Consider the following 17,033-nt stretch of genomic DNA (forward strand, 5'->3'; position numbering starts at 1 on the left):
AGGCACACACCACCATGCCTGGCTAATTTTTTTATTATTTTATTTTTTGTTTTTGGTAGAGATGGAGTCTCACCATGTTGCTCAAGCTGGTCTCAAACTCCTGGGCTCAAGTAATCCTCCTGCCTCAGCCTCCTGAAGTGCTTGGATTAGAGGCATGAGCCACTGCACCAGGCAAAACATAAAAATTGAATCTAAAAATAAATGAAAAGATCAATGCCTGACTGTACCTGACATACTTTGCTGCTCTTTCAGGTCCACCCTGCAAAGAAGCTTCAAGGAGCCAATATCCTGAAGATATGCAACCCATAAGGGATGTTTTCCCCAGGTACTCCAACTATATATCTGTAGTCGTGATGAGACTACAGTAGTCAGAACCTACATTCACTGCAAAGCCTTTAGAGATCCCCATATAAACCAAACAAATACTCTCTGCCTATCAAATTACAATCTAAAATTTCCCAAGAATTTCCAGATATTCAGAACAAAACTCAAAAGCCTAGTGGGGGTTGCAGGGGTGAGAACTGCTAAACCTAAATTACAATAAAAATAGTATCATAATCCCTTAAATAGACATAGTAGAGAAAAACAGAAAAACACTTTAAATAAGTATAATTAACATCCTCAGAGAGAGACTTTCTTATCCATTATATAAGAAATATGCTTCTCTGAAATAAATTATTTTGGGGCTTAGAGATTAAACATAATATATATGTATATATAATACATAATTTTAAATATATATTCATAGAGTTTATTTATATATCTAAAATATTTAATGTATGTAGATGCACACACATACATATATGTTCATAATAAATGCTGAAATTTTAAAACACACACAAAATCACAAGCTGGAAATAAGAAGAGACCCAGATAAAATATGAATTAGTGAGATGGAAGATTAAACAAAATTATTATCAAAAAAGAAGTGCAAAATAGCAAAGAAATGAAAAATATGTACAAAAGTTGACTGGCATAGATACATACAAATATGCCTATTGTGTCATTGTTTTAATAGTGAAAAATTGAAAATATTATAAATTTTATTTACTTATTGAATTCTTAATTTATAGTGCATTCATATTTATTATCTATTACAATATAACATTAAAATATGGTGCATCCATATTTATTAACTATTACATACATAACAACAGTTGCATTCCATTGTAACAATTTTAAGTAAGCAGGGGCTTAAACAAATGGCTAGAATTACGTCAAATTGAGACAGGATAGGTAGTCAAGTAAGTGATCATATTCTCGGGATGCAGCAACCATCATGACCATACAGTCAACAACAAGCTTCAACATGTGCATTGTAATTGCATATTCAAGCAAAGCTATCTTCAGTAGGAGATTTTCCCCATAGAGAGCATGCGCACTTTGATTTTATCTGTCCTCAAACTGACCCTTTACTCATTTTAATAGTAAAAAACACACCCCTGGGTGGATATTTAAGATGCTAATGAGACATGCAACGTATGAACGAACATGTACAGCTACTGCACATGTGCACCCAGAAGACCACCCAAAACATGCTTACTAGTAACACTTCTTTCCACTTCCTTATGAATAATCATGTAAGACTCCCACAAAAGGAGTCGCCCAGGTGCCAGTCTTTGCTGTCTCATCCTTACGAACAGCACGCCCTGAATCCTCTCTCTCTCTCAGGGTGTAGTGTCTATTCTGCACCTAACTTCCAAATATTCTTTTTATTTTGCAATAAATTACTCTATGCTGTATCTCCTTTGCTGTGTGTCTCTTGTTTAAATTCTCTTAAACCAAAGAAGACAAGAACCAAGGTATCCCAACAGCTGTCAACAAAATGGCTTTTATGCAAAGGACACATAAACTTGTTTATTTTGTTTGTTTCATCTGGGCACATTACTGCTTTCAATAAAATTGGGATTCTCTTAGAAAGAAGAGATTACTGGATATTAAGTAGGCTTCTAACAGTCACTACAGACTATAAAAAGAATGATAAGTTATTTGAAATAATATGATATACCACTGTCACAGAAATATACACATAATATCATTCTATGTAAAATGAAAAAAAAATCAAACTGTATTTTTATTTTAGGTGAGTTTCTGTGTATGTAGTCATGAAAATGAAAACACAAAGGTACTTGCATTGCATTGCGATTTGGAAAAAAATAACCACAGGAAAAAAAATAAAAGAATACTCTGTAAAATATCAAAAGTTGATCATATCTGAGTGAAAAGAGCATGAATTGTTTTTAATTTTTCCCTGTGTTTTTGTGTATTTCTTCCTTTTTTCTACACGATACATGTTTATTTTGGTAATCAAGATAAAAGCAGCAAATGAATATGTATAAAACATGGCACTAGCTAAGTGAAGTTGTAGATATCTTGGAAAGGCAGGCAGTCAGAATAATTTCAGAGAACAAAATACTCTGGTGGGAAATCTGATTATTTCTTTGAGGATTTTTCCATTCTTTTTTTTTTTTTTTTTTTTTTTTTTTTTTTTTTTTTTTTGCCTTGGGTTTCATTTATTTGTTTTTTGTTTTATTGATTTGCAACATCAAAACTATTTGATAACCAGGTATGATTGAAAGTACTTATGAATGGGAGATACAAACTTAAAGATACCTGTTTACTTCCTGTTTTGTTTAATGAATTTACATTGATTGTCAGTGTGCCAGCTTGAATATCATCTCCCCAGGCACAGGAAGACAAAGCATTCTTTTCTGGAAAAAGCCAATATATTACCTAAAGTGAATATCTGAATATTTTTACAGCTGTTTTAAATTAATACTTAAAATCACAGATGCTAGTCTGAACTTTTACCATGTGGGTCTCTCTCTCTCTCTCTCTCTCTCTCTCTCAATCTCTCAATCTCCCAATCTCCCTCTCTCTCTCAATCTCTCTCAATATCTGTCTCTCTCTCTCTCTCTCTCTCTCTCTCTCTCTCTCCCCACACAATTTCAATTATCAAAGAAGCAGAGGCAGGGTCCTGGGGTAGAAGATGAAATTTAATCAACCCATTTCCTCCCAAGGCTCACGTTCTAAAATGTATCATTTTTTCCTTGGCCCTTTCACTTCCAGTACTGCTAGTTTGCTCTTCAGCTTACTCATAACTTATTCCTCAATAAATCATAGAGGAGAAAGTATATGAACTGAGGCCATGGGGAGTATATCAAACATGTGATGCTCTGGAACTGCCATCTAATTCTTACCAGCTCCTCAGGTGATTTACCTCAAAGCAGTGAATTTCAAAAGAATTTGATCTGTGATAATGCCAATTTATGTTTATCTCACTGGACTGCTATGAAAAAATAGCTGAAATGTTTAAATTGAAATAATTTTGTAATATTAAACAGCATCAGGCAAAAATAAAAAAAAATCCTTTTTTTCTAATACTAGTATTTGTCTGCAAGATGCAGGAGTCAAACCATACTTCTAGAACATGCAAAAGTTACTAGATAATATTTATAATTCTCTTAGGCTATGTCACATTTTTGAAGCATTTCCTAGTTTCTGGGTTATCAACTTTCACAATCTAAATGACCATCAGTTGAAATATGTATTATTGATTCAGGAAAATTACTTCACTTCCATTGAGAAGGAACTCCTTCTTTCTGTTAACTAGGACCTTGCATAAAATGTTAACTCTCAAAAGAGGCATCCAACTTCAAGCAGCAAGTTGTAGGATCAAGAATATTGGTAAGGGATAGAAGTGAAGTAGCTAAAAATGTAGTCCACCAATTTTTCTGACATCCATTCTCTAGAAGGCAAAAATGAAGCATTTTTCAACATTTCTTTGAAGAAGGAATTTCCATGGTCATGATCTTAAAGGAAAGCATGCACATGTCTGCCACACCTGACACCTCAGGGAGGCCAAAAGCAATAAAATAAAGATTCGTATATTGTTCTAGATATGCTACAATAATTCATCCCTCTCTCTTTTTTCATTCTTATTGGAGAGCCAATACAACTCTCATTTTACCAAATTACAAGAGCTAATTAATCACATACTGCACTACATGAGGGCTTTTTGAAAATACAAGTAATATAGCTTTAATTAGTTTGTCCTAAAACTATCCATATTATAAAGTGAAATTATGTGATCAAAGTCTGGTTCTCTCCATTGAAAGAAAAAGAATTACTTGTTGCAAAAATCAGGAAGCACTGCCTTCAGATAGGGCTTAAGGATCTTTTTTTTCTTAAGTCATATATATTGAGTCTTGGTGTTTAGGGTAACATATCTCTCACACAGGGCCATTCTGTAAAGAGGAAAAATCAAGTAAGCAAAGTTGTCATTCTGGCCTGTAGCCAAACATTCCATCTTGTGTCGTTTCCTCCAATTGTGTGTGGATATTCACTTTCTCCTCTCCTCAATAAAAGCTGATCCTACAGTCAGGTAATATGTCAGGGTATCATTGAAGTCTCAGAATGAACTTAATTCATAGTTAAATTCTTCTGGTTGCATTTGCATTTTAATTATCTTTAAATTTTTTCCAAATATAGCTATGAATTTTAGGCATTAATTTTATTCAACAGTAACTCTACACAGCCAACACTTCTTGAATTGAGGTAAGCAAGAAGAATGTCAGAAAAAAAGAGACATGAATTTTAGATGCTATACATTATTGATATACTGTTTATCCCAAAACAAATTATACATATTTTTGATATTTCATTTTCTTCTCAATGAAATAGTTCCTTCACAGAATTTTGTAATAAATGATCAATATGTTATAAAATTCAGGAACCACAGAAAATATTGTAGCCCTCCCACGTTAATGTTTTCTTTTGTATCCCTCCATGTCAATCTTTTCTTCCATTTTATTACATTTCTCCTCTCTAGCTAAGGATCTGCTTTCCACTCTTGTAATTATTTTTATTTACTTTTTATTGATATATAATAAATGTACATATTTTGGGGGTACATGTAATAATTTGATACCATCATATAATGTGAAAAGATCAAATCAGGGTATTGGGATACCTATCACCTTAAAAATTTAATTTTTCTTTATGCTGGAAACATTTGCATTATTCTCTTCTAGCTATTTTGAAATGCTCAATAGCTTAATGTTAACTATGGTCACTTTATTGATTTATTGAACACTAATAATGGGTACAAAGATACCATTGGAAGTATTAAGTTTTCTTTAATAAATGAAGTGTTAAACTTTTGCACTCAAATTGCAGACAGTACTCCTACACAAAGAAACATAAGAGAACTAAACTGCACTGAGGAAAAGCATACCTACATTATTACAACATCTTTTACGATTATTTTAAATATAATTCTTCATTAACTCAGTGCCTACACAGCATATTTTTGTTCTTCCCTGCTTTATATAGATACTCTGTCAATTTCTCTGAATTCTTTTTCTATCTTATTAAAAATGTTAAAGGGAAATGTCATGTAGAAAATAACATGCTCATAAAAGCAAATGTTAACATTAGATTGGGAGGAAGACAATGCTGTCAAGTTTCAAGCTCTGTCATCACTGTTTGATTGTTAAAGATTTAAAATAAAAATTCTTGATAGTATAGAAAATGCTAAGGTGAGAATGTATAGTTTTATTTCCACTCCTCTTGACTTCAGTAATGTAGAAATGAGGTATTTATTTTACCAAGAATCTTTTTTAAAATGGTGGGTGTGGTAGAGGAACTTTTGAAACAAAAACAAGGACAGTAATGAGAAAAAAGTCCATGTTATTATCCTTTCATTATGTATGTATGTGTGTAATTTAAATGTTATAATGAGCAGAGGCAATATGGTGTAGTGATTAATAGTACAGATTCTAAAATCAGTCAGGTTAGACTGCAATCCAATTCCCTCACTTCCCACCTATGTCACTTTGAGCAAATTATTTAATGTCTGTAGGGTTCAGGATTTTTAATCTGTAAAATAGATATACTAGTAGGCATTAACTCAAACAGTAATGTATCAGTAGGCATTTAGCCTTGATTTATAGTTTCATTAATTATTTTCTAGAAAAAGAATCCTGGAATATAATATAATAATTTAAGTACATCAAGTACAACAGGGCAGATGTTTTGAATCCTTAACAACAATGAAAAGGTTTCTAATACCTTTATTATCTCAAGCCTCACAAAAGAAGCAACTGGATTACTTTCCCTCAAATCTCACAGAGGAAACAGAAGCCATCAGAAATAAATTTCATCATTTTTCCACCCCCAAATTTAAAAACCTTCCTGCATTAATACCCATATTCCCATCTTCTATTCTGTTCAACAAAAGATATGACCATACATCTGTCCAAGGCCAGTCACTCCACTTCTGCTCTGAATTAAATTCCCTCATACTTTCTTTAATGCCCATACAATGTCAGTCATCCATCTCTCTCCTGTATGATTAATCTCTTCTATATATCATTTCAATCAGGACACAAACATGCTTTAGTACCTTTTATATTAAACTAAAATAAACAGAAAACACTGATGTTACTTTTTAACTTTATTCTTTTCTCTTTTTTTTTTTTTTTTTTTGCATTTTAAGAGTTTATGGTAAAGCTAAAAAGACAAGTAATGATTAACAAGAATTAAGTGTAGTTGCTGCATCTGGAGGGGATGAAGGGCTTCAAAAGTGATGGCAATGCTCTGTTCTTAAGGCTGGCTTACTACCCTATTTCTGTGCCACCATTCATAGCTAAACCTCTCAAAAATGTCACCTGCTTTCCAATGGAATACTATTCAGCCTTAAAAAAAAAAAAAAAGAGGGAAATTCTGTCATTTGTAACAACATGGATGAAACTGAAGAACAGGCTGCTAAATGAAATAAGCCAGGAACAGAAAGACAAATACCTAATATTTTTACTTACATGTGACATCTAAAACAGTTGAACTCAGAAGCAGAGAGTTGTGGTAATGAAAGCTGGGGTGGGGGAAATGGGAATATCATGGCCAAAGGGTACAAAATCAGACACGAGTAATAAGGTATTTTTTTAATTCTTTTGTGCAACATGGTTAATATGGTTAATAATAGTGAATTGCATATTTTAAAATTACTGAGAGTAAATTTAAAATGTTTTCCTCACAAAAAAATAAGAATTTGAAGCCATGGATATATTAATTAGCTTAATGTAATTATCAGTATTTCACATTTTATTCTTAAATCATAACATCACTTTGTACTTCATAAATATATACAATTATAAATTGTCGATTTAAAATAAAATATTTTTACATGTCATCTGCTTTCCTTTTGCTTCTTCACTTCCACTTTACTAATTTGAGCCAGTGCAGTCTGGTGTCTCACTCCACTAATATACTGATGCTGCCATTGTCAAGGTCACTGCCCAGTTTCATGTTGCCAAATCCAGTGGGCACTTCCTTCACTCATCTACTCCACCTTTCAGACTCATTTAATATGATCAGCTATTCCCTCTGTCTTGAAATAGTATCACCTCTTCCCTTCACAGATACTGTGTTTTTGTTTTTCTTCTACCTCAGCTTCCTTTGCACATTCTCTAATAACTGACCTCTAAGGGTAAGGGAATCTCAGAGCTACGTTCTACTCTTTTTTATCTATACAACCTACATCCAAGATTCCTTTACCCATCCCCAAGGCTGAAATTATCTTACATTAATTAAGCTAACACATCCCAAATTCATATTAAGCCCAGACCTCTGCTCAGAGTTCCAGACTCATATCCAAGAGTATATGTGAAATCCCTAGTTGAATATTTCAGATATTTCTCAATTTTAACAAATCCAAAATGTAACCCTTAACATATCCTCCCATGGCAACCCGGTCTTCCTACCTTCTCCATCAAATAATTGGCACCATCATCATCCAAATATCTCAAGCCAAGAAAATGTAATGACTGCCCTTAATTGCTCCCCTTCCCTTGGCTCCTATTTCCCACAAATCAGCAAGTTCTGTTGATTCTATCTCTTAAATATCTCTGTACTTCATATCAATGAAAATTATTAGGAGAGAGCTTTCACTGTGTCAATTCAATCTTAAAGCTGTTTGGCTTTTCAATTGAAAATGATGGGAAAATGACTCTTTTTATTGTATTACCAATCCTGTGAAACCCACTAAAAACAACCAAAAGAATGCAAGGGGGGAAATCATCATCAATTAAATTATAAAACTGAAGTATATTTGCAATACTGTAAAATCTAGACCAAAACAAGGTGGGACGTTGAGAAAAGGCACATACAGGCTTAAGTCTTGAACAAAGAAACACTTGTGTAAAAGAAAATAATTCTGTCCTAAATTAGCAATAAGATCTAGGAGGATGGGTGGGTCAGAAAAGTAATAGGGACTATAAACAGAACCACAGGAAAGAGAATGGATACTCATGATGATATGCCATTTCTCTGGTCTACAACCTAGACTATTCATGGATGGGTAAAATGGAGGAGAGACCACCAGATCTCAGCAGCAGAGCTGTGACATAAAGGACTTCAATATGTCATAAAGTGCTAAGACACTGAAAGCTGAGATCCCAAGAGTCCTGAGGCAGAGGAAATAATAAGCTTTCTAATAGGGTTTTTAAGATGAGAAACATAAATCAAACCTACAGTGTCCCAACGCACATCACATATACCTCTGCCCAGTTATCCAACTATATCCTTCAAATAATTAGACCCATTAAAAGCAGAACAAAAACATTTAAAATATGAATAGACACACAAAAATGTAGGAAGTTGTCTTAGTTCATTTAGGCTGCTATAACAAAATACCTTTGACTGGTAATTTATAAACAACAGAAATAGATTGCTCACAGGTCTGGAGTCTGGGAAGTCCAAGGTCAAGGCACCAGCAGGTTCAGTGTCTAATGAGAGTTCATTTCTCATAGTTGGCACCTTCTTGCTCTGTCCTCACATGGTAGAAGGGGCAAACAAGCTTCCTCTGGCCTCTTTCACAAGGGCACCAATCTTATTCATGAGGACTCTATCCTTATGATCTAATCACCTCCTATAGGCCCTACCTTGCATTAGTCTTCAACATATGAACATAAACACTCAGACCACAGCAGGAGAGAAAATTAAAATCAGGCAGATGAAGAGAATACATTGCAAGAATAATTCACCAATAGGTTAGCAGTTCAAACAAATAATTCTTCATTGTCTCAAATGAATTTCAGATAATATTACTTGCACTTAAAAGAAGAGCTCACAAAAGAGACAAATAGCTCGAGAAAGAGTTGATAAGACAGCAGAAGTGGAAAGGTGAGCTAGTTGAGTGCAGAAATAAAATGAAAAATAAATACACAAAGAAAAATATATATATATTAAAGATAACTAGAAATATGTATAGCAATGTGACTATAGTTAACAGTACTGGACTGTATACTTCAAATTTGGTAAGAGAGCAGATCTTAAGTGTCCTCACCACAAAACAAACTAAAAATAGAATGACTTAAATCACATTTAAGTACATGTTGACAGCCTAGAAAAATTATGAATATAAATCATTGAAAAAATAAATATACAGGAATAGGTATAGGAAAGATGGTAGATCAAATGCCACACACAGAGATCCAGCATACATATAATTAATACTCATGAAGCAGAATTTATAATGAATGGAACTGAACATACCATGCAAAGACACCAAAAAGTTTTTATTTCAAAATACAGAAAAAATTTAATCTGAATGTCTAAAGAACACTCTATTTCCCAAGTGTCTCAGAAATTTTATTTATTTATTTATTTTTTTTTTTTTTTTTTTTTTTTTTTTTTTTTTGAGACAGAGTCTCATTCTGTCATCCAGGCTGGCGTGCAGTGGCACAATCTCCACTCACTGCAACCTCCTTCTCCCTGATTCAAGCAATTCTCCTGCCTCAGCCTCCTGAGTAGCTGGGATTATAGGCGCCTACTACTATGCCTGGCTAATTTTTGCATTTTTTTTAGTAGAGATGGGGCTTTGCCATTTTGGCCAGGCTGGTCTCGAACTCCTGACTTCAGTCGATCCACCCTCCTCAGCCTCCCAAAATGCTGGGATTACAGGCATAAGCCACCTCACCTGGCCAGAAAAAAAAATATTTTTTTAATGATAGGCACCAAGATATAACTGGGTGAACTTAAATGAAGAAAAAGCTTTGTTGAAGGAAAAAGTATGGCCACCCCCCAAAAAAGGAAGCCACATAGAGAGGAAAAAGTCAGGTTACTTTAGATTTCTCTGTAGCTACTCTCCATGCCAGGAGTCAAGAAGACATGTAAGCAAGATTATAAAAAAATAAAGTCACCCAATCATTTAACCCAACCAAGTTACCCTTCAAGTATAACAGCAATAGACATATGTTACCAAAAATAGGAAATTCATGAGAATAAGACTGACATCAGATTCCTCACTGGCAATGCTGAATCCAAGACAAAGAAGTGATAGGTCGAAAAGTTATCCGGAATGATAATTGACATTGATTAATTCTAAATGAGACAGCAAAATATAAGTAGAAGTATAAGTCAGCTTTTGCCAGGTAATGTTGTGCCACAAACCACTCCAAACATCTGGGTACCTTACAAAAACAAGTTTTTTTCTTACTCAGTTTCATGTTATCTACAGATTGCTCTAAATTGTCCTTTCATTGAAAGATCTTTGAGATATAATATTAAATAGACAAAAAAAACAAACTATGAAAAAATATGTATATTATAATAAGAAGCTATTGCATAACAGTACTACACTCAAAATGCAATTGTAGACCAGTGCTAATAGTTGATCGTGAGGTCAGAGAATTGAGAGTAAACACTCAGAAAGCTTAAATAAATAAAAATAAAACTTAGAAGGCTTTACTGGCATTGCCACAACCTTTTTACTATATTTTACAAAATTATTGGTCTCCATCTGATTGGAATTTTTTAACTGGTCATTCACTACAGATAGCTTGAGAAGTACTGATACCTAATTGTCTACAAAAATACAAGATACACACTAATATTTACAAATATAAAATATCCCTATTAATATTTATAAGAACCTGGTAAATAGCGCTTGTTTCCATCTTCCTATTATTCACTCCCACACCAAACTACCCAGAAATGAGACTATAACTTTGAATTCTTGACTTCTAGACTTTTACTGTGTGTGTGTGTGTGTGTGCGTGCGCGAGCGCATCTGTATGTCTGTGTTGTTGTTGTTGTTGTTGTTGTGTGGGAGATGGGAAAGGAAGTATTTGTTAACAGCCTCTCCAGGTTTCAAGCCTGAAATAGAAAACTGACATTGAGCGACCCTGCAGAAAAAAATCGCACAAAGTATTCCTGCCGCCTTTTTTTTTTTTTTTTTTTTTTTTTTTTTTTTTTTTGAGACAGAGCCCTGCTCTGTCGCCCAGATTGGAGTGCAGTGGCGCGATCTCGGCTCACTGCAAGCTCCGCCTCCCAGGTTCACACCATTCTCCTGCCTCAGCCTCTCCAGTCGCGGGGACTACAGGCGCCCAACACCACACCTGGCTAATTTTTTTTTTTTTATGTTAGCAGAGACGGGGTTTCACCGTGTTAGCCAGGATGGTCTCGACCTCATGCCCTCACGATCTGCCCACCTCGGCCTCCCAAAGTGCTGGGATTACAGGCGTGAGCCACCGTGCCGGGCCACAAAGTCCCTTTTTAAGAGAAGGAGCTGTTTTGTCGGGGAAGTGGAGAGATGAAGTTAGCAACTTGCATCCCCCTGGGTCATGGCAGGAACTCTGATGGTGACAGATGCATGAATGTGTGCATGGGCTGCAAACTGTAAATCATGGTCTTGTGCACTCCAGTGACATTCCTATAGCTGAAGCTGAGAACATGGTCTCCCTGCAGCCACAGCTATGACAGCACGTGGTGATGGACCACGCATTGAATAACACAAGAAGCCAGGCATCATGGCCAACTGAAACAGAAGACCATGCCCCTTAGCCTTTTTTATTAAACTGAGTATACTCTGGAACTTCTTTCTATATAATGGAGGAGTGGTGCCTCAGATTTTACTGATATTAAAGACATAGCCAAACTTGGCATGTGAGTATATTAAGATTTAGTTTCATTTAGACAAATGTAAAATATGACATCTTACACTATTAGTGTCATGAAAAGATGGACAAAATTTATATTTGTTAGACATAAAAGAAAATTAAATTATTTAATCCTCAAGCTCTGTGAGATAATCATTATCATCATCCCTGTTTCATAGATTAGCAAACTGATGCTTGGTGAAATTTGCCCAAAATTTGCTGCTAGATTATAATGAAGCTAATACAATCTATTAATTGTCAAATCTACTGATAATTTTGGGGAAATTAGCACAGTAGAGAGAAAATAAATGGAATTCAGGGTCAGAAAAAAATGGCTTGTAAATATTAAATTCTGCTGATATTACTAAATATCTAGTACTTAGCAAACATCTCTCTAAGTCCATCCACACACAGCTAAAAGGACATACCCAAGACTGGGTAATTCATAAAGGAAAGAGGTTTAATTGACTCACAGTTCCACTGGACTTGGGAGGCCTCAGGAAACTTACAAGCATGATGGAAGGGGAAGCAAACACATCCTTCTTCACATGGTGGCAGCAAGGACAAGTGCTGAGTATAATGTGGAAAAGCCCCTCATAAAACCACTGGGTCTCATGAGGAGTCACTCACTATCATGAGAACAGAAGCATGGAAGTAACCACCCTGTGATTCTATAACTTCCCACCAGGTCTCTCCCATGACATGTAGGGATTATGGGAACTACAATCCAAGATGAGATTTCAGTGGGGACACAGCCAAACCATATCATTCCACCCCTCACCCCTCCCAAGTCTCATGTCTTCACATTTCAAAACACAATCATGCCTTCCCAACAGTCCTCCAAAGTCTTAGCTTATTTTGCCATTTACCCAAAAGTCCAAGTATCATCTGAGAAAAGGCAAGTCCCTTCCACCTATGAGCCAGTAAAATTAAAAGCAACTTAGTTATTTTCTAGATACAATAGAGGTACAGGAATTGGGTAAATATACTTATTCCAAATGGGAGAAATTGACCAAAACAAAGAGGCTACAGGCTTATGCAGGTCCAAAATCCAATAGAGCAGTCATTAAACTTTGAAGTTTCAAAATGATTTCCCTTGACTCCATGTCTCACATCCAGGTCACACTGATGCAAGAGGTGAGCTCTCATGGCCTTGGGCATCTCTGCCCCTGTGGCTTTGAAGGGTACAGCCCCCCTCCTGTCTGCTTTCATAGGCTGGCCTTGAGTGTCTGTAGTTTTTCCAGGTGCATGGTGCAAGCTGTCAGTGGGTCTGCCATTCTGAGGTCTTGAAGGCAGTGGCCCTCTTCTCACACCTCCTCTAGGCAATGCCCCAGTGGGGACTGAGTGAGAGCTCTGATCCCACAATTCCCTCCTGCACTGCCCTAGCAGAGGTTCTCCATGTGGACTCCACTCCTGCAGCAAACTTTTGCCTGGACATTCAGGCATTTCCATAAATCCTCTGAAATGTATGCAGAGGTTCCCAAACCTCAATTCTTGACTCCTGTGCACACACAGGCCCACCACCACATGGAAGCTGCCAAGGCTTGGGGCTTGCACCCTCTAAAGCAATGGTATGAGCTGTAAATTGGCTCCTTTTAGCCATGGCTGGAGCTGGAGCAGCTGGGATGCAGAGCACCACATCCTGAGGTTGCATAGAACAAGGGGTCTCTGGGCATGGCCTATGAAACCATTTTTTCCTCATAGGCCTCCAGGCCTGTGATAGGAGGGACTGCCATGAAGGTCTCTGACATGCCCTGTAGACATTTTCCCCATTGTCTTGGTGATTAACATTTGGCTCCTCATTACTTATGCAAATTTCTGCAGCTGGCTTGAATTTCTCCCCAGAAAATGGGTGTTTTTTTTTCTATCACATTGTCAGGCTGCAAATTTTTCAAACTTTTATACTCTTCTTCCTCTTGAATGCTTTGCTGCTTAGAAATTTCTTCTGCCAGATACCCTAAATCATCTCTCTCAAGTTCAAAGCTCCATAGATCTCTAGGGCAGGGGCAAAATACTGCCTGTATCTTTGCATAGCAAGAGTCACCTTTACTGCAGTTCTCAACAAGTTCTTCATCTCTGAGACCACTTCTGCATGGATTTCATTGTCCATATCACTATCAGCATTTTGGTCAAAGCCACTCAACAAGTCTCTAGGAAGTTCCAAGTTTTCCCACATTTTCTTCTTCTGAGCCCTCCAAACTGTTTCAACCTCTGCCTGTTACCCAGTTCCAAAGTCACTTCCACACTTTTGGGTATCCTTACAGCAGCACCTACTCTACTGGTACCATTCACTGAATTAGTCCATTCTCACTCTGCCATAAGGACATACTTGAGACTGGGTAATTTATAAAGGAAAGAAGTTTAATTGACTCAGGGTTGGGGAAGCCTCAGGGAATTTACAATCATGGTGGAAGGGGAAGCAAACACATTCTTCTTTACATGATGGTAGCAAGGAGAAGTACTGAGCAAAAGAGGGAAAAGTCTCTTATAAAACCATGACTTCTCTTGAGAACTCAATCACTATCTGAGAACAGCAGCATGGGGGTAACCACCCCCGTGATGTAATTACCTCCCACGGGGTCCCTCCCGTGACATGTGGGGATTATGAGAACTACAATTCAAGATGAGATTTGGGTGGGGACAGGGCCAAACCATATCAACATCTAAAATATTAATTTCCAATTTTCTTTCTGTTCCTTTTTTTGTTGATATATAAACCTAGAAAAATATCAATAAAAATTCACATATATTTGGAAGTCACAATAAAAACTCACATATATTTTTTCCATAACATGTACTGCAAATGGGATTTGGAAATTAGAGGAAAAGATGTCTTAAATATTACTCACTTAGGAAAATTAAACTTTACCTTACCTTTTATCTGTGAGCAATTCCCAGTCAGCCTTGAATGCATTAACCTTCAACTAAGAACAATTGTCAAAGTTTCTGGCTCTTTGAAGGCATGTATCTAGTGGCTGCAGGTAATTTTCTCGTGCTTCAGAAACAGTGAAAACCAAGGGAAATAACATGGGCTTTGGAGTTAAACAAAACAGAGCCTTGGTCCTGTTTTCTCTACATACTTGCCATATAACTGCAAAAAAAAAAAAATCACCTTTCAAAGCTTCAGTTGTTTTACTCTATTGTCTTCATAGAATTGTGTGAGAATAAAGTGAGATAAAACATGTAAAGCAGCCTGTGGAACACTCAGGGCGCTGCAAGGGCTCAATAGCTCAGTAAGAGGTTATTATTTCATTTTAGTTTGTGCTTCTCTGCCAGATAGAGATGATGCTTTCTTATAACTCAAAGGAAAAGAGTTGAGAGGTACTTTTAAAGGGCTATTGGTGCTGCAGAGAAAGATTTCTTGATTAATTAATATGACCATTTTCTTATGAATCATCCATTGCATTAGGTAATTCGCATTTTTATTCCCGTAAGGTGCCTTTGTGTGCTTCAGTTCAATAACTATTTCCTGGGCATTTACTGGCCCTATACTAGGTTCTGGGGATTTTAAATAACTAGAAGTCACCCTTCTCTCAAGGACAGGATTTCTAAGTAATAAGGAGCTCTGCCTGATCATAAATTTCATGAGGACACAAGAGGTCTTACCTTTGTAACTCCTACGGCACCTGAACTGAGCTTATATTTAATGCAATGTTGCTGAATTTAACTGAATTTCTTCCAGTGTTGTATTTCCCTATAACTCAAGTTCAAATTTATTCTACAATACCATATAATCCTTCATAGTCCTGTTTAGTTTATAAAGATGTCTGGAACAGTTTCAGAGATGTTTTTCCTACTTTTCTTGTTTCAGCTTCTGCCATGTTTGTAGTTTTCATGTGCTATCCATGACTCTGCAAATTCTATCATTTGTTAAATTCTTTCGTATTCTAGAAAATTCATCTTTGCATAGCCTAACATTAACAATCAAAGAGGTAAGATTAAAAACAGGAGGAGGTAGAATAAGATGGTGAGAATCACAATAAGGAGATACAGAAAACAACTTCTTGGAAGAACTATTAGTGAAGACATAATTATTATGCATTAACAGCTGACAGCTAGCATTAGTCCAAGGAAGCAGTCTGTGTTCTCTAAGTACTTCAAAAATGTGATATTCATTTGTAAATTTGTGACAGCTCTTTAGATAAAGTATGTATAATAATTTTGCAGCAATCCATTATCTGACTGAATGTGCTTTAATTTGAGATATAATATATTTGGAATAATTTTTCCAAGTACTAACTGTACTTTCCTTCAAATATGTGACATGCATTTAAAGGGTCATTTAAAAGATTAAAATGAGTCCCAAATTTCCTCCTTTCCTTATTTGGTTCTTCTCTGTTCTATCTATAAGTCTCTGAACAGTGTCTCTGGCTTGATCAATTGAACCTATGTAATTGTTTTGAAAAATACATTTAGTCCTCAGGAAGGAGCGTCTACCATCATCCTGCCCAAGCTGAGGCTACCTGAATGTGCTGAGAAATTCTGATGAGGAAATGCTGCAGACCTGGACTAATAATTAAGGGAAAGTTACTAATGAAAGACCCTGCTAGACAATACAGTGAGACAGCCTATTGCATGTACTCCACAATAAATTCTCACAGTTTTTCAAAGAATCCATATACAGCTAAAATGGGTTTGGGGTTTTTTATAAGATAACCCCAGCCAGCCTGCTCAAGGGCATGTTATCCACAGTGACTTCTTATTGACTGCCAGGTAATCAGTTTACCCCACTTTCACTCAAAAAAATGCAGATACTAACTCCACTGATCCCAGACTTCCTATGGTTTGTTTTGTTTTGTTTTTCTTTACCCACGTTCCTATAATTCCTGTTCCTTGATGACAGTACAGTGATCCCTGCCATGGGAGATTTGTTCTAGGACCCCCCCATGGATACCAAAATTCACAGAGGCTCAAGTTCCTTACATAAAATGGTATAGTATTTGCAGATAACTTACACACATCTTCCTACACATCTTCCTTAAATCTTATCTCTAGATTACTTATGATACCTAACATGATTAAAGTGCTATGAAATAGTTGTTATACTATATTATTTAGGGAATAATAACAAGGAAAATATCTGTATATATTCTG

The sequence above is a fragment of the Macaca fascicularis genome, chromosome 6 (assembly GCF_037993035.2).
Source record: "Macaca fascicularis isolate 582-1 chromosome 6, T2T-MFA8v1.1".
In the NCBI taxonomy this organism is placed as follows: Eukaryota; Metazoa; Chordata; class Mammalia; order Primates; family Cercopithecidae; genus Macaca; species Macaca fascicularis.